Here is a 26,341-nt window from a genome sequence, read left to right as displayed (position 1 = left end):
AGGAAGGGGACAGGCTGATGGAGGGGGTTATGCTGGAATGTTTCATGTTTGAAGTCTTACAACTATCTACAAAATTGGTGCCTCAAATAAAATTTTATTTAAAAAATTTAAGTTCATCCCTGTTGTCTCTGAAACCTACTATTAAGGGCGAGTGAGGTTGCTCTTGGATTTCAATGGGGATTTATCCCACGCAGCATTGTGAAAGAAGCCCTGTTAAACCTTCTCTGCTTGCATTTGGCTTAGAATCAAAATCTTCCCATTACTTAGCAGTCTCATGTGATGAACTGAGCTTTCCTTCTGTATGTGTTAGCTACATATCTAGTTAGGGTCTATCTGAGAACAGCAACTTTGCCTTAATTAAATCCAACAAGTCTCAACTGAGAAAGTATAACTCCGGGAACATCAACCCCTAACCTAATAGTTTTCAGAGCCTTGGAGGGGAAAACGCATCAAGAAAATCCAATTGCTGTCCATGGTGCTAAGTGCAATCAACAAAACTGTCCAACTATAAAGTCACTGCCACAACAATAAATGAGGTGGAAAGTTAAGGACCCAATTCTTCTCAGCATTTGTACTGCAAACCAAAATGCCCATAAGTAGAGAGAGAGTAAGAAGGAAATTGTCTTAGAGGCAGGGGGTGGGGTCAAGTGGGAGTGGTGGGAGGGATACTGGGGACACTGTTGCTAGAAAATGTGCACTGGTAAAGGGATGGGTGTTCAATCATTGTATGACTGAAACTTAATTATGAAAGCTTTGCAATTGTGTCTCATGGTGATGCAGTAGAAAAATATAAAAGGAGCCAATTGTGTCCCAGACAAAGTGAAGTACACAAAAGTGATTAGCATAGAATCACTAGGTGTTACTCCACTCTGCTGAAAAAAAAATAGAAACTTATTAAATGGCTAGAGCGATAACACAGCAGTAGGGCATTTGCCTTGCACCCACGCCAGTCTGTCCGAGCTGGGTTCGATTCCTCCACCCCTCTCGGAGAGCCCAGCAAGCTACCGAGAGTATCTTGCCCGCATGGCAAAGCCTGGCAAGCTACCAATAATGTATCTGATATGCCAAACATAAAAGTAACAAGTCTCACAACAGACGTTACTGGGCCTGCTCCAGCAAATCGATGAACAATGGGAGGACAGTGCTACACAGTCCTATAATAAATAAATCGACGTTGAAACTAAAGTTTCAACTCAATTTGCTTGAGTGGGCCCAGTAACATCCCCATTTTGAGACTTGCTGTTACTGTGTTTGGCATATTGAATACATCACGGGTAGCTTGCCAGGCTTTGTCATGCAGGCGAGATACTCTGGGTAGCTTGCCGGGCTCTCCGAGAGGGGCGGAGGAATTGAACTCAGCTTGGCCGGGCTGGCTGCGTGCAAGGCAAATGCCCTACTGCTGTGCTATCACTCCAGCCCAAATATATATTAGCAAACAAATTTTAGAATGACTGAATTAACACAAATCTGTTCCTAAATATTGAAGTATGAAGGGCAGAGCTCCACACTTAGTAGTGTATACTTTCCTTGCACACTCTTCTCTAACCCTGACTCAGGGCTTAGTTTTATGACTGCACACATTTTATCCCTGACAAACTGAAATCCTGGATCTGTAGGGCAAACATAGATAATTCAATGACTCATCCACAACTCCATGATCTTCAGTCCTTAGTAGGGTGGGCAGGACTATTTCATCAGATCAATTTTCCTCTGATCAGAGACAACTGATGAAGACAAAATGCTTCCTCACAATGTAACCAGTATAGGGTAGTAAAATCCAGAAGTCAATGTGCAGAAGGCACCGAACAGGACTCTTGGTCACTTGCAATGTCAGAGATGCTGCTAAATCCTCTCCTTCCAGTATAGTCTAATTGCTAAACTATGCAAACTGACTTGAATTTATTTCTATGATTTATAACATTACAGGTGGAGGCTTAAAGAAAAAAGAAGACAAACAAGCAATGATAAAAAAATGCTTATGAACAGATGACAGTAAGAACAGTCAAAGAAGGAAAGAAAAAAAGATAGAAGGTAACAGAGGCATTAGGAGATGAAAGTGCCAAAATACAGGGATACGGTGCTGCCAGCAGGTCAACCTGTACCTGCAGGGCGAGTGCATCAGCAGCCAGATGATGCCTTCAGACTCCTGATACCCCAAAATTGCTGCTGTGCCTTGGGCTGGATACCAACAACTTGGGTTCAAGTTTCCCAAGAAATCAAAGGTCAACTGTTAGGTATGTGAGAGCCACAACCCACAAACCACCTCCTGCTCAGCTATGCATAATAAGCAATACAAAAGAGAGTATAGGGGAGATTGTCTGCCATAGAGGCAGGGGAGGGGTAGAATTGGGGGAATACTGGGGACCTTGGTGGTGGGAGATGTGCAATGGGGGAGGGTTTGGTGATCGATTATTGTATGATAAAATTCAAACAGGAAAGTTCCATAACTATCTCAAGGGGATAAACAATAATAATAAAACATTGTAAAATTAACATTCTGGGAAAAAAAGTAATGTGGAGTTCATGTCCAATTCAATCAGCCTAATCAATGGCTGAATAAATAGCAGTACTCCTACTTAATCACTTCTTATCACTTAACTTCCCGTTAGTCGTTGGTTTGCTCGGGCGGGCACCAGTAACGTCTCCATTTGTCCCTATCGCGTGCTAGTGTAGACCAATGGCATCTGTTCGCTCCGGGAACATGAAGGGCCTCAAACGGATCGTTCATGATCTTGATGAAGAAGTCTGACCATCTGGAAGGTGGGCGGCCACGCGGTCTTTTGACATCCCGTGGAATCCAGTCGGTAACAGCTCTAGTCCAGCGGTGGTCTTTAAATCTCATTACGTGACCAGCCCATCTGATTTTCGACACCTTGGCATATGAGACAGCGTCCCTGATTCTTGATCATCGACGGATGTCAGAACTCAGGATTCTCTCTCTCATTTGAGTGAAACATGATATTCCAAGCATAGCTCTTTCTATTCTTCTTTGGGAGACCTGAATAGCGTTCTCATCTTGTTTGCGTAGGGCCCAGGTCTCTGAGGCATATGTTAATGCAGGAAGAACAGTGGAATCAAAGAGATGTGCCCGGATCTGGAGGTTCTTCGTCCTCTTAGCTATTTCTTCGACGTTCTTGAAGGCGTTCCAAAACGCTCTCTTCCTCCTGCGCAGCTCGGGTGCCAGGTCATTTGTCATGTTGACCTCTCGACCTAGGTACACATAGCTGTTGCACTCGGAGATGGTCGTTCCATTGAGAGTGAATGGGGTGTCAGGAACAAGGCTGTATCTCATAAACATTGTCTTCGTAAGATTCAGCTCTGTTTAACGTTCATTGATTTAAAGAAGGCCTTTGATTCTGTTGAGACGGAAGCGGTCATTGAAGCCCTAGCCAATCAGGGCATTCAAGCCCAATACATCAGGATCCTCCGTGAGCTGTATTGCGGATTCACTACCAGGATCTCACCATTCTACAAAGAAGTGATCGTTGATGTCAAGAGAGGGGTGCGGCAGGGTGATACCATTTCACCGAAACTCTTCAGTGCCACCCTCGAGAAAATCATGCGACGACTGGAATGGGAAGGAATGGGAGTGAAGATAGATGGTCGGCAACTACACCACCTCCGCTTTGCTGACGACATTGTTTTAATAACACCAAACATCAGTCAAGCGGCACAAATGCTGGCCGACTTTGACTGTGAGTGTGGAAAGGTAGGACTACAGCTGAATCTTACGAAGACAATGTTTATGAGAAACAGCCTTGTTCCTGACGCCCCATTCACTCTCAATGGAACGACCATCTCCGAAGTACTCCTACATTATTAATTAAAAGAAAAAGAAAGTGCCAAAATAAAGTGGGATCCAGGAGATGCTGGAGGACATGTAACCTCCTGGGAACAGGAACTCAGCAGTCACTGGGCCAGATGGTCCTTGACAGATGAGCTCCATGTTGATTACATTGGCTGCCACACCATCCATGGCAAGCAAAAAAAGAGGCACTATGAGACTGAGTGTTAGTGGGTAAGTCCATGGTAAGCCCAACATCAGGAATGGAGGTGGGATGGGAACTGACTCAGGACACGCAGGAAAACTGAGGTGGCTGACTGGCAAGGGATACAAAAGGTCCCATGAAGACAGAGTAGGTGCATGGGGCTGGAAAGGGGTTCCCTAGAGCCCCAGCACATACCAGACTGTCAGAACAGCAAACCAAGCCTAGGCTCATCTGGGGTCCCAAGTAGTACTCAGAGCCCAACTCGCAATAGCTTGGCTTTACATGAACTGGTGCACAAGATTTATCTCATAAAATTATGGCCATGAATCAAAGAGCTCAGTATATCTATTGAGATGTCTTTGCTTATTTAGTCTCAGGAAAGAAATTTAAAACATATTCCTGATTTCTCAGTGATCCTCTACCTGTTTACTTCATTGTCATCATCCACTCTTCAGCAGGAAACTACCTCTGACATGGCTGAGCTGGGTCTGCAGGGACAGTTTCAGTTTCCATGGTCACTCTGGATCAAGCCTTGTCAAACCAGGGGCCTCCTAACTGATTAGCGAAAAATAGGGCGTTTGCCTTACAAGCGGCCAACATGGCCGACCCGAGTTCGATTCCTCTGCCCCTCTCGGAGAGCCCGGCAAGCTACCGAGAGTATTCGATATGCCAGACACAGTAACAACAAAGTCTCCAATGGAGACGTTACTGGGCCCGCTCGAGCAAATCGACGATCAATGGGAGGGCCTTCTTGTCCATATTTTTTTAAAATGTGCATGTTTTGGTCATCTCATTAAAATAGTGACACCTCTCTATATTTCAAATAAATATTTGCTCAACATGTCAAACAGCGTAGATGACCTGAGTTATATTGAGTCTCTTGGTATAAAAATGAAGATAACTTTTCTGTCATGTAAGAACATACTTATATTATGCCTCTAACCTTTATTTATTTATTTATTGTTTTATTTAATTTAGTTTTTTTTAACTTAAACATTTCTATTTTAATAATAGGGGGCACATACAGAACTGGGTATTTGACATTTAAAAATTTTTTTTCTTATTTTAACGAATCACAATGAGATAGTTACAGACTTACAAAATTTCATGATTACATTTTCAATCAAATAATGTTTGAGTATCCATGCTTCCACCAGTGCCCTTTCTCCATCACCAATATTCCCAGTATCCCTTCCGCCACCACCACTCCATCCCACCCTCCACCTCTGTGGCAGGCACATTCTCTCTCTCTCTCTCTCTCTCTCTCTCTCTCTCTCTCTCTCTCTCTCTCTCTCCTTTTGGGTATTATGGTGTGCAATGCAGGTACTAAGTGGCCAGTATGTTTGGTCCAGAGTCTACTTTTATCATGCATCTACCATCCCAAGTAATCCCTCCAACCATCAGTTACTTAGTGGTCCCTTCTCCATCACAGCTGCCTTTGCCCACAGCACAAGAGATTGGCTTCCAAGCCATGGAACAATCCTCCTGAGCCACATCTCTACTATCTTTAGGTGTAGTCTCCAATTGTGTCACTTTATATTCCACAAATGAGTGCAGTCATTCTATGTCTGTCCCTCTCTTTCTGACTCATTTCACTTAGCATGATACTCTCTATGTTGATCCACTTATATGCCAATTCCACGACTTCATCATTTCTAACAGCTGCATAGTATTCCACTGTGTGGATAATCCAAAGTTTCTTTAATCAGTCATCTGTTTTCAGGGACTCAGGTATCATGTCATCTGCAAATAGTGAGAGTTTGATTTCTTCCTTTCCTACTTGCATCCCTTTAATAAATTTTTCTTGCCTAACTGATATGGCAAGCACTTCTAGTACCATATTGATATAGTAGTGAGAGTGGGCATCTTTGTCTTGACCCTGATCTTAGAGGGAAGGCTCTTAGTTTTTCCCTATTGAGGATAATGCTGTTCGTAGGCTTGTGGTAGACCACTTTGACTATATAGAGGAAATGTCCTTCAATGCCCATTTTGCTGAAAGTTTTCCTCATAAACAGTGCTGAATCTTGTCAAATGCTTTCTCTGCACCTATTGATATGATTATATGGTTTTTATCTTTTCATGTATTGATACGATGATTATATTGATTGACATGTGAATGTTAAACAATTCTTGCCTCCCTGGGATGAATCCCATTTGGTTGTGGTGTATGATCTTCTTGAAGAGTTGTTGAATTGTATTTGCTAATATTTTGTTAAGGATCTTTGAATCCGTGTTCATCAGGAATATCAGCCTGTAAGTTGCTTTTTTTGTGGTGTCTGTGTTTGCTTTTGGTATTAGGGTGACTAGTGCCTCATAGAAACTCATAGAATTTCTGTTTCTTCAATTTTCTGGAAAAGCTTGAAAAGGACTGAAAATAGGTCCTCATTAAATGTTTGGAAGAATTCATTAATGAATTCATCTGGACCTGGACTTTTGTTTTAGGGAAGACTTTTGATTATTGTTTCAGTTTCCTTGATGGTTATAGGTCTATTTAGGTATTCCAAATATTTTTCTCTCAGCCTTGGGAGGTTATAAGAATCCAGAAATTTATCCATTTCTTCTGGTTCTCTTGTTTCGTGGCATATAGACTTTCAAAGTAATCTCTTATGATCTTTTGAAATTCCTTGATTTCTCTTGTGATGCCCCCTTTTCATTTCTGATTCGGTTTATAAGGGCTCTCTCTCTATCTCTCTCTCTGTCTCTCTCTCTCTTTCTTTGTGAGTCTTGCTAGTGGTTTATCGATCTTGTTTATTTTTCTCAAAGAATCAGCTCTTCATTTCATTGATCTTTTGGATTACTTTTTGGGTATACATGTCATTAATGTCGACTCTAAGTTTTATTATTTCCTTCCTCCTGCCTGATTTTGGCTCATTTTGTTGGCCTTTTATAAGATTTTTAGCTGTGAAGTCAGATCATTTACAGGGGCCCTCCCTTTCTTCCTTCCTGAGAAGTGCTTGAAGAGCTATAATTTCCCCTTCAATATTGTTCTAGCTGCGTCCCACAAGTTCTGGTAGCTCATATCTTCTTTCTCATTTGTTACCAGGTATCTTTTGATTTCTTCCTTGATAGCCTCCCTGAGCCACTGCTGTTCCACATTGAATTGTTTAATTTACAGGTGTTTAATTTGATCCTCCATATCTGTGTGTGATTAACTTCTATCTTTAGTGTACCACAGTCTGTAAAGAGTTGATACAATTTATATCTTTCTGATTTTATTAAGGTATGTTTTGTAGCCCAGCACGTGGTCTATCTCAGAATCTGTTCTTGGAATCTCTCCAGGGTGGTAATATTTCACATGAGTTGCTATAATTCACTGCTTCAGGGAATTAAATACATCCTCTATGATTCCCAGCAAAAAAAGCTCTCTGAAGTGTGAGCCTGTATCTCCTGGACTTCTTCCCAGAGTCTCTTTCCTTTGCTAATTTTTCTCAATACCCTTTAATAAAGCATAGTCTTGACTGTAAATATGTATTTGGGTTTGTGGGTGATCCCAGAGGGTCAGCTTGTAGGAGAAGTCTTCTTCAGGCCTGCTAGGAATACAAGAAGCGCTGCAACCCCCATAAAGAAGGACCCTGCCATATCTATTCAACTTCAAACCGATAGAAACTAACATGGTAACTGCAATAGATTAAACCACTAAGTATGTGTGACCTGTTCCAGTGTTGATAGAGAGCCAATAAGGAGGCAAGATGACTAAAAACATATGATTTTCATTAATAAATAATGTAAATATTTTAAGGAAATTATTTGACATCTTAAGTTCATATTAACAGTTCACTTGGAAACAACCACCTGGGAAATGGTAGAGTTGCCTTGGGTAAGGTATATGGAAAAACAGTCAACGCTATAAAAGGGCCAGGGAATAACCTCAGAGATTCAATTAATAAGATTTATTGATTTGAAATCAATTGGGTCCACAGACCCAGAGAAGATGACTCATGTAAGCCATGGTGTGGATGCTGAAGATGCAAGGAAGAAACTCCTTCTAAAAGGAGCTCAGAATGTAGAACAGAAGCAATCCATTTTTCACTAGAGCTGCAAGGTCCAGTTAGCTGAAGAGATACAAAAGCATGCAGTGTGATGAACCAAGAAGAGAAATCTGAACAGAAGATGTTGTTCAGAGTACACAATTGGCATCCATGAGGCTGAGTTTAATGCCCAGCACTGTCAAAAATAAATGGCATTCTGAAAAAGGCTCTACTCACTGCTTATATCAGCCAACACTATTTCTGCTCAGCTCTAGTCTTCATGAAGTACTAGGGTTCCAAGGAAGGAAGGCAGGGAATACGTGCAAATGAGACAGAGGCCTCACCAGCTTTTACAGAGTCTGCTGTAAAAGTTGATGAGGTTGCTGATCCACAGCCAACCTCAGGTGCATAGTCTAGAATAAACAGTACCAATGCTGTAGACACTACTTCACCAAGTATGTCTGCTCTGTGAGCAAACTGTCATGTGATGATGCCAACCAGGTACTGAAACCCTTCAATTTTCTTGGTTGGATGGCAAAAATATGAAACAAGGCATCTAAGTTATTAATTTTCAAAATAAATACAGCTGTGCTCAACCTAATGGAATCAATGATGGACAACATATATAAAAGTGTTTCTAAATTTCTATCGACTTATGAGGCAGCTTACAGTGTTGGTATACAGCAGAAGCAAGAGAAAGCTATGAATGAGGAATCTTATCTCTTCTCTTCAGGAAGTACCTTCTTCAAATGCTTTGTCAGGAACATGGAGAATTAAATACACTATGTCATTTCCACCACTGCAAATCACACATTTCTTGACATATCTCCATCATTAATTGGTAGTATATAAGTCTTGAACAAAAGTTCTCTATATAAGCAGATGTTTCATTAAGATTTGACTATCATTCACTCTTAATTTTATCCTGACCATGTTTGGACATTGTGGCCTAGACTTAGCTCATTAATATCTGCTTCTAATAATCCACATAGCAACTGTTTATCGGGAGGTTCTGAACAAGTACATGTCGATTCTAGCAAATCTCCTTCCACTTTGTTCTTTTATCTAGACAATTGATTAGTTCTTATTTCAATTTATATTAAATATAACTAATAAGAGTTCCAAAGATTAAAAGTAAACAGACAATCATCTATTAAGTTACAAGAAGTAAAATTATTCTAAAGAAATTCAAAAGAGATCATTTGTTATCAAAGTAATATTATCATCTGCTGCCTGTTAGCTTTATATATAAACAACATTGCAAGGAAATAAAGACTTTTAGACTTTCAACATGGTAATGAAGAAAAAAATAAGTATACAACATTCTTAGCCTAAGTTAAATGGTAGTTAAACCACATAATTCTTATTGTGACAAACACAATCACAACAAAATTTACCATTTTAAGTTGGAGAAGACATCTCTAATATTTCACTATATTATAAAAATGTCTACTTCTAGTTATTTTATAAATTACACACAAGCTGTGCTTAAAATGCCCCATGATTCTTATAATCACTTGCAAATATTTCAAGTAATTTAGGAGTCTCTGTTTTTATAACTTAGCTGATAAATTTGCAACAACTTGTAGTAGCTGGTGTAAATCCTACTCTGACAGGCTGTTTTTCAAAACAGGAACATACCCAGATGCTTTCTTCTCGTTGAGACTGCTTCCAATTCCTCCCACTATCACTGAACATCAGTAGGTAGCTGGTCACCCAGTCAGAGCTTCCATATCCTCCCTGTGTGGCCACAGCTGTGACTGTCATTCTCTCTCCAAGGTCAATTTGTAGCCACTGATATTGATTTGACACAAGTGGGGTCCAACCACCAGCTCCTTTTCATGAAAATAAAAATAAGAAAAATGGTGAAGAGAAAAAAATATATATATACATATATATTTGTATTGGCCTATAGGAATGTGATCATAAATAAAAATCCATAGAATTCAGTCTCAAATTCTAGCATATATAAGTCTTAATATTTACACACGTAAGCTTCTTGAATGTAAGATTATTCTGAATCATCTTTCTTACCCCAGTGTCTGATACGAACACTGGTTGACTGTGGATTGTTCATTGGGAACCTAGTTTTCTGTTTCTCCCAAGATCTGAATATTTTCCTTGTAAGAAAGGCCAGGTCAGTAAGATTCCAGAATATGATAGAATGATGTTGGTCATATGCATGTTCTTTTCATGGGACTCCCAAACACCAGATACTTAGTGTTATAATACAACATGAACTCAGTGAAAGCGTATAATCTAAAATGCTGTACTGCTTTTACATTTAACTTGAAGCTCTGTAAGTAAGGTATAACACTTTTCATTGGGGGAGGAAGTGTTCACTTAGAAGGAAGTACTCCCAGGGAGTATCCTTCCCTGCAGTTTGTCCACATTCAGATTTGGTCCAAGGCCTGAGGAGGCCTTGATACTCTACACCTGCTTTAATGACCAAACTGATAATCACCCAAAACTTTCTTATCTATTTTTACTGTTTTCTCTTAAAGTCCCACCTAGTGTTTTAACTGGGAAGTTCATCTTGACTCGAGCTGTGGTTTAACTAACAGTTCCTATTACATGGGACTATATACATATCCACTGCATTCCCTATAACGATAGTTACCAGCCATACAGGTAATTAAAAACAAAGCTTAAAAAAATAAATGTTGGCATTTATCTAATCCTTTGAACTTTGTGTATTTTCAGTAAAGTTTTATTTATTTATTTATTTACTGGATTTGGGAACACTCCTAGCAGTGCTGAGGGCTTACTCCTAGCTCTGCACTCAGGAATCACTCCTTGTGAGCTCACAGGACCATATATGGTGCAGGGGATTGAACCCAGGTTGTCCACATGCAAGGCAAGCGCTTACCCATTGTACTATTGCTCGAATCCCTACGTGTAAAATTTTAGATAAATATTTAAGTCTCTGAGAAATCATTAAATGTCCTATATTCTGGTTCACTAAAGTTCTAGAGAACAACAAATTATACATTTTTTGTGCATTTCACAATCTTTATCTGGCATTTTAAATGTTCCCTGAAGCTAGGAAACACCTATCATTTGTGCAGATAAGCAAAGGTAATAAGAGTGAAAGAAGCACCATGTTGCCACTTATGCTGGTTAGAACTGCACCAGTCTCCCTCTCAGAGACAGCCACATCTCTGCCAACCTGTCTTCAACATCTGCAGGAAACAGACCTTGAATATTTCACATTTCCTAACTTTGGTGAAGAGAACTTGTCCATGTGAAAATAAAGGTATCTGATTTACCAGTCACACCAATAAGTAATGGAACCAGAATCCCCTGTGCTAAGGGGGCCAATTTATTACAGAAGAATAGCATGGCCATGGGTGATCCCCACATCCCTGTGTGCTAATCTGAGCACTCACTCATTCACTTGTCACTGAGATGAATGCTTCTTTTTCTAACAGTTAGCTAAATATTGCACGTTACCCATTGCATGCGCAATATTGGGTCTGGAGCGATAGCACAGCGGTAGGGCGTTTGCCTTGCACACAGCCAATATGGCCAACCTGAGTTCGATTCTTCTGCCCCTCTCGGAGAGCCGGGCAAGCTACCAAGAGTATCTTGCCCGCACGGCAGAGCCTGGCAAGCTACCCGTGACGTATTCAATATGCTAAACACAGTAACAACAAGTCTCAGGATGAGACGTTACTGGGCCCGCTTGAGCAAAATCGATGAACAACGGGAGGACCGTGACCGTGACCTAGCTAAATATTGGCTAGAATGAGAAGATAACATGGATATTCACCTAAGGATCTCAGGATGCAGTGTTTTACTAACAGATAAGGGAGTCCATTATTTTGGAATAAAATCAAAACAATATAGAGTAGCAAAGGTTTTGGAGGGTTCACTTGCCCTTACAAGCTGGTAATATGGATCGGTGTTGCTTAAGCCAATCTGCTTGCACTATTCAATGCTACAAATATTCTGGAAACTCCATATGGAAACTCAGCATGAAAACAGAGCCCAGTAGTGCATAATTATTATTCTGAAACACTGGTGCTTAAGGCACAGAAAAAGCCACTTGCCGCTCTACTTCTTCTACTGCCTCAAGTCAGATTGCCTCTCTCTACTGCCTGCTCCTTCATACAGCCTCAGACCCTTAGCTAACAAATGCATCATGATTTATACAAATGAGATCATGCATAGCTCAAGGTTCTAGAGCCTGGAAGTATCTTTCCTAGTCCTGGCAAAGTTGTGAGAGGCATGTGAGGTGCAATGCAAACCCAGCAAGAGGATGCATGAAGTACCTAATAATTCCCTTCTGTACATTTTCATTCAACAGAAGACACTCAGAACACAAAAGTAGGCATCACTGCCATTGCTTCCCTAGGAAGCACTGCTGAGCTTTCTGGCTATCTCCTTATGTAATGACCTGTTGCCTGCCACTTTATACTAGAGGTGAGAGTATGAATAAATACCAAGCTATCCCCTGTACAAAGTCAGACCCCACACTCTGCGTGTTACCACTCTCTTAATCTTCACTCATCCACACACAGCACTGGCTATCTGATCACAGCTTTCCAGATTGGGGTGTGTGTAAACACACAAAAAATAAAAACAGGACGGGCAAGGGGGCGGCAGTGGCCTATCTCCCGCCATCCGAGTTTGGTACTCGCAGGCTGTTTCCCCACTCTAGGGAGGTCGATGGCGATGGTCATGCAAAGGAAGGAAATGGGGGCCAGGCTGGTTGGTCTTAGCAGCAGTTTATTACATGGAAGAGATGTATGTCATGGAGGCCCCAGGATCTCTCAAGCACGTGCTCCTTTGTTCTCTCAGCTTCTGTCCTCAGCCCCATCTTCCCAGGTTCTCTGACACACTTGTCCCCAGAGAGCCCTGAAATCTCCCTTATATAGATCATAGTGCCTCTAAAGGGCGCAATATAGTGATGTCATCAAAAGGAATTACAGAAAGAACATTGAGGTGGCAAATCATACATTGTTTCTTTACATCCACATTGTTTCCTTAGATCCACAGGCCAGTAATCCTGGCCTCCCTTTTTACAAGCTACAAGCACTTGGATTTGCATCCCAAAGACCAGCCTGGCTAGAGCTGGGAACCTACATCCCAAAGATCAAGCCTGGCTAGCACCTGAGATCTGCATATCCAAGGCCAGCTAGGTTTCTGTGAGAAAGGGGAAACTGCCTCAATATACTGAAATCATTTACTGAAGGCAGTTTGAAGGGGAGAAAGTTCAGTCTCATCCAAGCTAGTCAGGACACACAGGAAAACTGCTTCTAGGACAGATTCTCATTTAGCAGATCAACCCACCCTAGAACAGATTTCCCTGGATGTGTTTCTCCTCTCCTTGTCCGACCAACATATAAGCATACATAATATAAATCATTTTGTATGGACACAGTAAGAAATACTTTGAGCTTATAGAATTGCTCTCCCAGGACCATCTCAAACTCAGACTGTAGTGCTCAGGCCAGATATCTTTCCTATTCCTAGCAGCAGGATCCTAGTCTCGTCGTTACTTTTGGATCATGACAGCATTTGCCTATGATCAAACTCTTACCTTATAGTTAAGAATCGTGACACCTTGACCTGGCCCATCTCGATGCCAGGGTAGCACATAACTTACCGGCTTGCCCTGGTTCCATCCAGTCCCACGTCGGGACCCTGCCCTTGGGGTGCTAGGAAGTGAGGGCAACTGAGGCTTAAGTTGAGAAAGTAGATGCCCTGGAGTGAATAATATTCAAAGCCAATCAACTCCTAAGTTACAAAGCATAATATTAATTAATTGTCTTCCTGTATCTATACAAAAAAGGACATTGCAATAAAGTAAACTATTCCAAAGATATAAGGAGAGGAGAAAGTCAATATTAACTTATATTACAAGTTCAGTGTCCTAGAAGGATGAGACCTTACAAAGTGGTTGGGGAAAAGAGCACAGAACTCTTTACGGACAAAGTAATGGGAGTGACTTGGGAGCAATATGAAGGGTGCAAACTGATAAACCTAAACTCCGTGTACTCCAACAGGGGTGGAGGAAGGGTACCCTTTAAGATTCATGGAGGAATATATTAACAATTAGCTCCTTTTTTATTCTTTACTCTTCTTAAGAAGAAAGACCCACGTTTTATCAAATATTTTGCATTGCATGCCACTATATTTGTATACTAGAAGGAAAGTCTCTCTCTAGATATTTATGATTGCTTCTGGTACTTTCAATGGGTTCATACACAGGTAATGAATGCCACATGTCCTGTGGGAGAGGAAGGCTAAATAAGAAACTCTCAGCTGGGGTTTTATTAATCTGGCCGCGGATTATGAGGACAATGATCATATGTCTGGTGGCCACTTTAAGACAACATAATGAGGAGGAAAGCAAAGCAAACACATTGTTAGGGTGGAAAGAGCAGGTGTTCATCATGTCTGCTCCTGCAGATGATGAGCAGCCCCAGGCAAGAGGGACAAGGAAGCAGTTTCTGATAACCCTATTCAGAGATCTCTGCATTTCACATGCTGGGTTGCAGCCATGCTCCTCCCCTGCCACTGTCGCTGGGAGACGCTTAAGTATTTGTCTCAGCGTTGATTTCTTAGGAAGCAATTCACGTGAGTTACTTAGAATTTGTGGCTATTGTGTTGTGGAACATGAATAAATCCTGCTACTGGACCTGTCTAGGTATGCCATGATGCCTCTCTCCCGAGTCACCTTCAATTTCTAACAGTCTGACAGTAGAAAATGGCTGTTCCCACCCCACTCCCCAAAAAGTGCATTCATAAAGGAGTTACAATTACATGATCTGTTTCCTTGTGAATCAGTTTCCTGAGCAGAACAATGATATATCCTATAATGACTTTTAAATGGGTGGTCTTAACATAAAATAGAATGTGCAGTAAATTTACTGCAGAAATTGCAGTAACTCTCAGCAATAACTAAGGGAGAGGCATTTTGTGATCGCTCACATGTGACTTGCTAAAATTGTGTGAGCAATATCTCAGGGGCACCTCTTAAGGCCCGTTAGTATTTAACATTTATTACTGTAGCTTTGTGCATAAAATAAATAAGAGACAGACTGCTCCTATGTGTTTGCTTTGCCTCTTTTCTGAATAGTTGCTAAAAAAGAGAGAGGAGAGCAACTGAGATGATTTGGGCTGTCAATTATTTGTTTAAAATTTTACATTGATTAAAGTTTAAAATTATTTTGCTGATTTCTCCATTTGAAAGTAAAGAAAAGTTGTCCAGCAATCCTGTAAAGAATCTGAATGCATGTTAATTATTCATTTATAAAAGGTAAGGTAAGGTAAAGGCCCTCCCGTTGATCGTCGATTTGCTTGAGCGGGCCCAGTAACGTCTCCATTGGAGACTTTGTTGTTACTGTGTCTGGCATATCGAATACTCTCGGTAGCTTGCCGGGCTCTCCGAGAGGGGCGGAGGAATCGAACTCGGGTCGGCCATGTTGGCTGCTTGTAAGGCGAACGCCCTACCGCTGTGCTATCACTCCAGCCCTCATTTATGACTGTATAAAATGTGTGACTGAGTTCATTTGTTTATAGCCTGTGAAAACTTCATTTTTAGTCCTGGCTCTGCACTCAGAAATTACTCCTCATGGTGCTTGGGGGATCATATGGGAATCGAACCCAGGTTTGCCAAGTGCAAGGCAAATGCCCTACCCATTGTGCTATCACTCAAGCCCCTCCAATGTTCTTTTTCTCCAGCATAGTGACCCAGAATTTCCCACAGACCGTTTATCAAGTCTTATAAATTAGCTGAGAATCTGGGTTAATCTGATTGGAAAGTCAACAAAGAAAGAAGAGGAAGTTAAGTCCAGAACAAAAGCTATGGCTTGACTACTTAGGAAAGCTAATAAGTATCAAGGTCAGACTTCAGGGAGGGAAAAAATGTTATAGGGCAGATTCCAAAGAGGAACTGGTGATGTGGTGTTTCCTGGAACATTCATTACCAGGAAAATACCCACGAGGCATAGACACCACAGACTTTGGAAGTAGGACTCATAGAGCCCACAGTTAAAGCTGACAAACTGCCCCTCAGAGATCAGTCACCAGCTAAGACCCAACAGAAGGAACATCAAGCTCCAAAGGTCATTATTCTTTTATCTAAATTCTGTCTTGGAAACAATACAAAGATAAACTCTCTGGAAGACTCTTCCATACAAAGGAAAAAATATAAGGTTGGAAAAAGTAAAAAAAAATTCTCATCTGAGGTGCCATAATTATCCGGGCTATTTAGAGGAGAAAAGGATGGACAAGCTCACCTCCCTAAGGTTGGTGACAGCACAAATGCATCTTGGGACTTTGATTGTGCCTCAGCTGTACTGTAGACTCCCCTGTGTTAACTTAATGTCTCTGATGGCTACAAAAAATCTTGCAAAATCAGAGCAGATTAGTTCTATGAGACACACAAGTGACACTTCAACAGCAGAACATTTAAATCTGCCCACTAAGCATTTCCCTTCCCAAAGGCTGCCATAACACATTTTAGGTACGTTTGAATTAATAAAGCTCCCTGGAGCCAAGGCAAAATTTCAATGCACAAGCATACTTTACAAGAATACTTGAATTCAAGTACAATTCCCACACCTCAGATGCAGAGTCATTTGTAAGTTAAAAAAAAAATCATAAAAGTAATAATGGCCTAAAAAGAAAATGGGTATTCACCCTAATAGATCAAAAAATGTTTACGAAGTATAGTAAAACAGATATTACAGATAAAAAGATCTTACATAAAAATTTTCCTGTATACTCATATATCTTCACAATGGGAGGACAGTGACAGTGACTCATACATCTTCATAAAATATCTGACTATGGTTAGAGAGAGTACAGGAGATAGGTAATACATATTTTGCATGCAGCCAATTCAGGTTCAAATCCCTGGCAACACAAATGGACCATGAGCACTTCTAGGAGTAAATTCTGGGCAGAGAACCAGGAATAAGCCTTGATGTACCATGAAGCACTGTTGGATGTGGCCCAAATATCGGAAAAAAAAACCAACTCTGGTTTATTGTGATTTTCAACCAGTCCTTCCAGGCTCCTGTCCTGTGGATATCAGATAGAAATATACAAGAAGTGTGCCTCTAGTCTTAAAAATGAAAGAATTGTTTACTATCATATGTTTTGTAGCAAGTACTTTTATTTGAGCTGGAGCAATACCACAGCGGGTAGAGCGTTTGCCTTTCACGTGGCCGACCCGAGTTCAGCCGACCCGGATTCAATTCCCCCGCCCCTCTCAGAGAGCCCTGCAAGCTACTGAGAGTATCACGTCCGCACAGCAGAGCCTGGCAAGCTATCTATGGAGTATTCGATATGCCAAAAACAGTAACAACAAGTCTCACAATGGAGATGTTACTGGTGCCCGCTTGAGCAAATCGATGAACAGTGGGAGGATAGTGCTACATTTCTACTTTTACTTAGTATTCAAATTCATACCATGAGTTGACATATTTTGATGTTTACATTTATTATTTGCTCTTTCTATGCTTTTTCCTATTCTTTGTTAAAAACAGTGATTTGATGTATAGTCCTATTTTGGTTATTAGAAAGTTATACTCATTATAGGGCTATGTTACAAGAAAACATAAAATTTCTGGTAACCAAAATTAAATTTTTTTCTTTAGTTTATCATTTCTCTGTATCTCATAAAAGTATATTATAAACTTTTACACCTAATTATATTTTGAAAGTTAAACATAAATCTCTATATGCTGAGATTAGTTTCTAAAATATTTACTGATCAATTGTATTGGGAGCATTAGAGGAAGCTTTTCTTGCATTGACTGATTACAGTCTGTTGCTCAGGGTCTCAGTATGGGAGAGATAGGAAACTACAAAATAAATGAAAACAGTGAGGCAGTTTGATTTACTTTGTTTTTCAAATGAACAGTTATTTTACAGGAGGAAAATTCAGTTTTGGTAGAGATTATAACATGGCATACACAGATGTCAACTGTAGTAGTGTATATAGAAAACCTTTACGATGCTATAAATCAATGTTGCTTCAATAAAAATTTAAACAAATAAACAATGCAGTTTTCTTTGATGTGATTTTTTGATACGTTCAAAGCAATCCCATCTGCACAGTCACCAATGAAGTGAGCTGACATGATAAGGCTCACGCATTTTAGCAGCTTGGTGGTGATTTGTGTTTATACAAGCATTTCTGGGCACCAAAAATAGGGCAAAATGTTTCTTCCTAGTCAGTTCCAAATAACTTCTGATAAGGCCGGGCATGCAAGTTCCAACAAGTTGGAAAAGTTATCTGCATAGCTACTGATGGAGTTTCACCTAGAGTGACAATAATTGCAAAAACAAAAAAAAATTTTCAGAAGCAAAATGAGGGATGAAAGACCAGAATGGCTTACAATAATATAGTTTTATTTTCATTGGTTGTTTTAAAAATTTTGTCTGGAATAACTTGTAGTAGTTTTTTTTTTTTTTAAGGAAAATTGAAGGGGCCAGAGCAATAGCACAGCGGGTAGGGCGTTTGCCTTGCATGCAGCTGACCTGGGTTCAATCCCCGGCATCCCATATGGTGCCCCAAGCACCGCCAGGAGTAATTACTGAGTGCAGAGCCAGAAATAACCCCTGAGCATCGCTGGGTGTGAGCCAAAAAGCAAAAAAAAAAAAAATAACACAAAAACAAAAAAATAAATAAAAAAAGGAAAATTGAAGTCAATATTATAATGTGCTCTCATTTATAATACATAATAAGATTTCAACAATTTTATATAAGAAATTTTATCTGAGTTTTGTATGAAATATACTAAATATTTATGGAGAGAGACTTTCAGCCAATTTTAAACAGTCAAAACCAATTTTCAAGAACTTTCCATTTTTATTTAATGGCATCAATTTTCTTAAGCAGGTATAAAATAAGTGCATGTTCCCAAGCAAATGGAAGTGTATGTTTCCCATTCTGCAAACGGGCATTCAGGAACTTTAACTTTTCAACGATTTCTATTTCTTTGCATAAAAAGGCATGGGATATTATATCAGTGAAGACATTTTATTAGACATCTTATTTGTAACCCAACAACAAAGTGACTATTCTATGGGCACCAGAATAAATTTCTAAAACAAACTCAGGAGCACTTAGTCTGATATTGAATGAATTATCACTTCATTACTTAAATTCATATAAAACAAAAAAAGTACGTAAATTAGATGTGCAAATGGAAAATACATAATAGAAAATGTTAAATGTATAAAAGTCTAATTAATGTGATAATTTGAATTTTTAGTGTGTTGTAGCAATGATGATTTAAAATCACGAAATATGAAATATTTAACTTTAGGAAATAGTCACTGACTTAAATTTATATATGTATAAATTTGTACATGTATAAATTTATGCACATATAACTATAAAATATGACTAGACCAGACTATGGCCACCTTTAATCATCAAATAGATATAATAATCATATATTAGTTGCAAAATTCTTGCTCAAAACTATGATATTTGAGACACTTTAAATTGTTGGTAAAATTTATTGAAACTCAAAAACATCTAGGAAAAATCCAAGATATTTTAGAGAAATATTTCCTTAAAAAAAAACTGAAAAAAAAAAGCCAACCATACAGTTCATTCAATTCCAACAAGTTTCTTACCAGAAAATTTTTAATAAACTCAAGCATCAGCATTTTTGAAGGTGTGTTCCCTCAATCCTGGGGTGATGGGAGAATAAGAAGAAGTTGGTGAAGTACCAGCTACTGCTGAGTCAAACTACACAGGTATGGAACCATGTACTTGGATTACAGGGTAACACAGCGTATGGAACCATGTATTGGAATCATGGGTTTGGGTTACAGAACAAGTAGGGGAGGATATGTACTACGGGGCATTTGATTATCTAGGGTCCCGTGAACTTCACCAGTAAGAAGAAAGACTCCTTTTTTTAATTAATTAAAGAGCTATTATTTACAAAGTTACTAATAGTCGAATGTTAGGAATTCAATAACTCCACACCAATTCCTGCACCAGTGTTACTTTCCCTCCACCGGTATTCCCAGATTCCCTCCTCAACCCCAGCCCCACTCCACCCCCACCTGTCAACTTGATCAGCAGACAGGCAGATGGCCAGTAGGCACATGAAAACAAGCTCAGCATCACTTACCATCAGAGAAATCCGAATCATGAGATGCCATCTCACACCAGACTCCATGTGTGAGATACCATCTTGACTGCTAAAAACTGGATGTGGTGATGAGACTCTGAACCCCAGTGATATACCAAAGGTGCTGAAATAGATGAGCCCTCCTCCCCGCACCTTGCTCTCAGAGCTAAGTAAGGCTCACAGCCTTTGGGGCCTTCAAAGCCTCAGACTCTCCACACTGCCAGCAGCAGCAAAGAAGGACCCAAGGGTCCAAGCAGGGAAAGTGTCTCAACTTTGAAATCATACAGGTCTCCAGTGTACAAGCAAGCACCTTCACAGAGAAGTGTCTGTACATGCACCCAAGGCAGAAATCTGGGATTTCACCAGCCAGAGTCTTGCACATGCTGAACCTGGCCTCAGTCGCTCTATGGTCCCCTGTAGAATAATACTGGTTTGTCCTTTCCGCCTTGCCACAGGGGATTTAGGTTTATTGGGTTGCTCCCATCACAGTGCTTCCATTCCTCTGTGTTTATTTGTAACCTCTTTCTGTGTGCTCTGTTAACTTGTAAATATTGTTTTTCTCTTCTCCTTAAGTCCTTCGCATAGTTAATTCAGAGTAAAATCCTTTTTGTATGGACACAGAAAAACAGTTAATGCTATGTTTTTGTAAGCTGGGAATTAACTGACTCCAAATGAGAGTCAATTTGCGGCATTTGTTCTCTCAAGTTAAGCCTCAGTTGCCCTTACTTCCTGGCACCCCAAAAGCAGGGTCCTGATGAGGGACTGGATGGATCCAGGGCAAGCAGTGAACTACCCTGGCATTGAAATGGGCCTGGCCAAAGCACCATAGTACTTAACTTTAAGTGAAGAGCATGATCATAGACAAATTCTGCCATGATCCAAAAAAGTAATAACTAGATTCAAACCCTACTGGGTTAAGAATGATTAGTCTGGCCTGAGCACTGTAGTCTGAGTCTGTGGTGAGATGTCCTAGGAGAGCCACCCTACAACCTCAATCTATTTCTTACTGTGTCCATACAAAATAACTAATATTAAGAAGTAGAATTAAGATGTTAATTACGATGTTAATTAAGTTATTGGACTAAGGAGAGCAGAAACGCCCCTAAGTGGTATTTTGCCCATGAACAAAGGAAGAGCTTTCTCCTGCTGACTTTGCAACCAGGGTGTGGTGTCTAGCTCCAATGCAGAGTTGGAGAGAGACAAGAGAGACAAGGATAGCAAGGTGGAGTGCAGAGAGACTAGCAAGGGGGTCAGAGGGAGAAGAATGTAGGGGAAGAATACAGGAGTAGGCATGTGGAGAGAGGAGAGCTGTGGCTGCGAGAGGGAGTACAGAGAGATGAGCAGAAGAGACAGGAGGAGATGGGAATGAGGGGCAGTGTGATACTAGAATGGAGAGCTTAGTGAGACTGGAACAGGCGCGTGGGGGAAATGGAATAAATGGCAACTAATCATCAACCAACTTGGTCCTCGTTTCCTCCTTCATCCGCCCCATGGCATGGGCCACCCTGGGTGGGGGAGCAGCCCGAGTCCACCAAACACAGGCAGCGAGAGGGAGAGCTGCGCAGGGCTTTCCCCAGCTGCCCAGAGATTACACAGTCCTCTGAGTCCTACCAGGAGCAGTCACTGAGCACAGAGCCAGGAGTAAGTCCTGAGCACATCTAGGTGTGGCTCCCAAACAAGAACAAACAAAAAATCTGGCATTTAGACAAAAGACCAGTAATTTTAGTAAACAACAGTAGGAGTCTTTACAACTATATCCCCCTATAGCTCAGCTTCAGATTCCCTGGAGTGCTGGGAATCAAATGAGACCTGAGCTTGACTCCCAGCACCCAACAGCCTAAGCACCAAACTATCAGACCAAGTATTGCTAGAAGTGGTTCCTAGTGACCAAGAGCACCTGGAACAGCATATATATATATGCTCAAAAAAAGCATATATATATATATGCTCAAGGCACAGAAGTACATATGTATATATATATATATATATATATATATATATACACACACACACATTTATATACATATAATGCACTGTAGCACTGTCTCCTGTTGTTCATCAATTTGCTCAAGAGGTACCAGTAACATCTCCATTATGAGACTTCTTACTGCTTTTGGAATATCTAATATGCCATGGGGAGCTTGCCAGGCTCTGCTGTGCAGGCAGGATACTCTTGGTAGCTTGCTGGGCTCTCCGAAAGAAATGGAGGAATCGAACCCGGGTTGCCTGCGGGCAAGGCAAATGCTCCAGCTCATCATAAATTCGTACAATTAAAAATCACTAGTAGTTTTAGGAAAGGAAATTCTATGGTGATAGTTCAAGGCACAGAAGTACACATCTGGATACACAAATCCCTGTATCTAATTCCCTATAGGCATGGCCCCCAGAGCACCACAAGGGGTACTCTGGAGGACCCCCACCATCAGAACACTCAGTTGGCCAAATTATCATGGAGTGCCCTCCAGAGCCCTTAAGTGCTGCTTGGAAGCATCCCCTGCTCCAATAAAGAAAATTCTGCAATATGTTACAACATAGATGAGTCTTGAGTACATAATGCAATATGAAATAAGCCCACATTTACAGTTCCACTAATATGTGGTCTTTTGAAGAATCAAAATCATAGGTACATTACATAGAATGGAGACTACCAGGGGCTATGAAGAAGGGAAAAATGTGTAATTCATTCATGAGTACAGAGTTTCAGTTTTACACAAAGTTAATGGAAACAGGTGTTGGTGTTGATTGCACAACAATGTAAATGTAGTTAATATCACTGAAAGAAGTTTGATGGTAAATTTTATGCTATTATCCATGTATATCTCCATAAAAATAGAATATTTTAGTAATGATAATATTCTCAAATATATACCAAGATATAAATACAATGGTAGTTCTTCTTTTTAAGTCAAATATAATAATAAGTAAAAATTATCCAGAGAAAAAGGCAGAGAAACTGGTAGGAAAAAAACAAACATCAAATATGCAAAGCAATGACAAATAGAAAAAGATGAGATGGTAGTAACTGAGTCCCATATACCAATAATCAGCCGAGGGGCTGGAGTGATAGAACAGCAGGTAGGGTGTTTGCCCTACATGTGGCCAACCTGGTTCGATTCCCAGGATCCCATATGATCCCCTGAACACTGCCAGGAGTAATTCCTGAGTGCAGAGTCAGGAGTAACCCCTTAGCATCACCAGGTGTGACCCAAAAAGCAAAAATAATAATAATAATAATCATCTGAAATACCAATGATCTGAACTCACAGTCACAATTTCTCAATGAAAGATTGGAGTAAACTACTGAAAGTGTGAAACTAACACAGAGACAAAGGCTAAACAGAATAGAGAAGTGTCTTTTCTAAGCTCAGCTGAGTACAAATCTGCTATTAAAAAGATGAAGTCATCCATGTCTTTGACAAAAATAAGAATGGAAGTTGAGGTGATCATGTGAAATTATCTGATGATTAATTTCCCTTAGTATGTACAATACAAATAATCAAAACAAATTGGCAAAATCCAACAAAACCAGTTCTTATGTGAAAACCATGACAGTTACCGAGGGAAAGAAAAGAGGGGCAGGAGAAAGAGGTAGAAGGGAGAATTAGCGTAATGAAATGATATTAGAAACTTTGTTGGAGGGTAGTGGTGAGACTTACACACAGAGGTGTGAATCTGTATTCATAAAATCTTACAGAATTGCTAACTCATCAAGAGTGTTCATTGTCTGAGACAGAAAAACTACAGTCACTAACATATCCTCATCTGCAGAGTATAACTCATAAAAATTAAATTTGGAAGATATTTTGTACCGATGTAGAATGATAGCTTATCATATTCTGAACTATTAGCTTTTGAAACTACAGGTAATGAAAATAAATTAATCTTTGTATCTTTTTCTCTCCAATGTTTTTGAAATTTCTCAGCATTATGGTGTTCCTGGGTGTTCCTTCCCGGAGTCCCTTGGAGGGGAGCGGGTTGAGCTTTCCTCCCCACCCCGACCAGGGCTACGGCAGCCGAAGACCTCCAGGACCAGCCACCACCATGCTGAGACCACTCTCCGCACACATGAAGGTACTGGCAGAGGGACAAAGCCACGCGGGTTCCGGGGCCGAGACCTCCAAGCCTACTCGAATTGGAGTCGAGCATCTTCCACCCAGATCCTCCAAATTCCAGTAGGCGGGGGTCACACCCACCACCTGGCCCCCTGGCGCCGTGTAATCCCATCAGCGGCCAAGACTCAGAGACTATAAAATCCAGATCCCGGATTACCTCATTCCTACTTTGGACAAACTTGCAGGCTATCCGAATGTAGCCTGCCCACAGGGCAGAGTCTGGCAAACTCCCCGTGGCCTACCAAATATGCCAAATACCAGTAACAATGATGGGTCTCATTCTCCTAAAGAGCCGTGAATATAATCTCAGGGCTAGGATGAAAGAGACGTTACTGGGGCCTGCTCGAGGCAATCGACGATTAACAGGATGATGAAAATGAAATGAAAAATGGTCATAATATCACTGGGGGCTTAAGTCTGTCCCTGCAATTTGGAAACCAAATACATAAGATGACTGGGTTTCCTTCAACTACATACATTTCTGACCTCGTTTATGAAAACCCTGGACAACCACAGGAAAACTTACATGTTAAGATAGTGTTAATCAGCACAGCAAGAGCTGTTATTTAATTGTTACTTGTCATATATTCCACAGACAACATTTACTGGAACAAAAGAAATAATGATGATGGGTGATTTGAGGAGTGTCTGGCCACAAAATTCTTCATGACAAAAGACCACAAGGGTGATAATGAATAATCTCCTTTCCCAGCCTCAATTCCTCAGTTACTTGTGTCCTAGTTCTCTTTCTCTGGGTCTAATGCTTTTATCACGGTCATTTCAGAGCCAAAGGATTCTTAGAATGGATATCACACTGCATCTTCACATCTCACTAATGCAATGCACTGGTCTATTTCATTGCCTTGCTGTGGTCATGGGATTGGCTCATTAGTTTGTTGTTCCCGTTATTATGAGTGTACTTGAATAGTCACTCTTCAGTAGTCATTCTTCTAAAACTAAAATTGGATGTTCAGATTGCAATTATTCTACAACTGCCACAATTTCCATCTGACTTGAGACTCACTTAAGACCATATTCTAACCATCTACAGGGAAGGAAGACATTCAAATAAAAATACAGAAATGATTTTTTAAGTTAGCAAAAGAGAATATAATGAACCTCTTTCTTCAACACTACTGCAATATAAAAAATTTTGAGCTCAAAGAATAAACATTTACTAAGATGGCAATTAATTCTCTCTCTAAAGATAGCCAGGATGGATAAGTAAGAAGTTGGTAACAAACTCACCATCTCTGCGATTAAGACTTGCAAACCCAGGGCCATGGCTAGGGGACAGCTCTGAGGAGCTGCTGAAGGATCCCCGGGGCAGGGTGGATGCCAGTGGCTCCTCACAGCTATCTGTGGAGAAATGATGCATTTAAGTTAATACCGTGATTAAAGAATCCTTCCTTCTTTCTCCCATCCCTCTCCCTATCTTTCTTTTTTTTTTTTAAATTTTATTGAATCACCATGAGATAGTTAATAGCTTTCATGTTTGGGTTACAATCACACAATGATCAAACACCAGTGCACATTCCCCACCACCAATATCCCTGGTATACCCCCCCTTTCCCATACTCCCCCTGCCTCCATGGCAGACAATATTCCCCATAATCTCTCTCTACTTTGGGGCATTATGGTTTGCAATACAGACACTGAGAGGTTATCATGCTCGGTCCTTTATCTACTTTCTGCACATATCTCCCATCCCAACCAATATCTTCAGCCATCATTTTCTTAGTGTTCCCTTCTCTATTCCAACTGCCTTCTCCCCTTTGCTCATGAGGCAGGCTTCCAGTTATGGAGCAATCTACCTGTCCTGTCATACCCTATCTTTCATTTGAGGTAGCAAGCTAGGAAAATGTCAGAACCAAGAGCAAACATCAATATTCAACATATCCATGATAGATGATGTCAATGATATTAAGGAAAATCAAAAGCCAGATCAGGGGCTGGAGCAATAGTACAGCGGGTAGGGCATTTGTCTTGCACACAGCTGACCCAGATTCAATTCCCAGCATCCCATATCATACCCCAAGCACTACCACGAATAATTCCTGAGTGCAGAGGCAGAAGTAACCCCTGTGCATCTCCAGGTGTGACTCAAAAAGGAAAAAAAAAAACAGATAGTGGGTAGAAGAGATAGCACCATGGTAGGG

The 26,341-nt window shown here is 40.5% G+C and overlaps 1 pseudogene; it reads right to left on the bottom strand.

Moving 5' to 3' along the window:
- Positions 1-25,530, bottom strand: part of LOC130035596 (contactin-associated protein-like 3) — a 197,505-nt pseudogene extending 171,975 nt beyond the window's left edge.
- Between the last annotated feature and the right edge of the window lie 811 nt (positions 25,531-26,341).

This window comes from Sorex fumeus, unplaced genomic scaffold (genome assembly GCF_029834395.1).
Source record: "Sorex fumeus unplaced genomic scaffold, SorFum_2.1 ptg000063l, whole genome shotgun sequence".
Lineage (NCBI taxonomy): Eukaryota > Metazoa > Chordata > Mammalia > Eulipotyphla > Soricidae > Sorex > Sorex fumeus.
The sequence above is the reverse complement of the archived record's forward strand: the minus strand, read 5'-3'. Positions and strand labels throughout refer to the sequence as shown.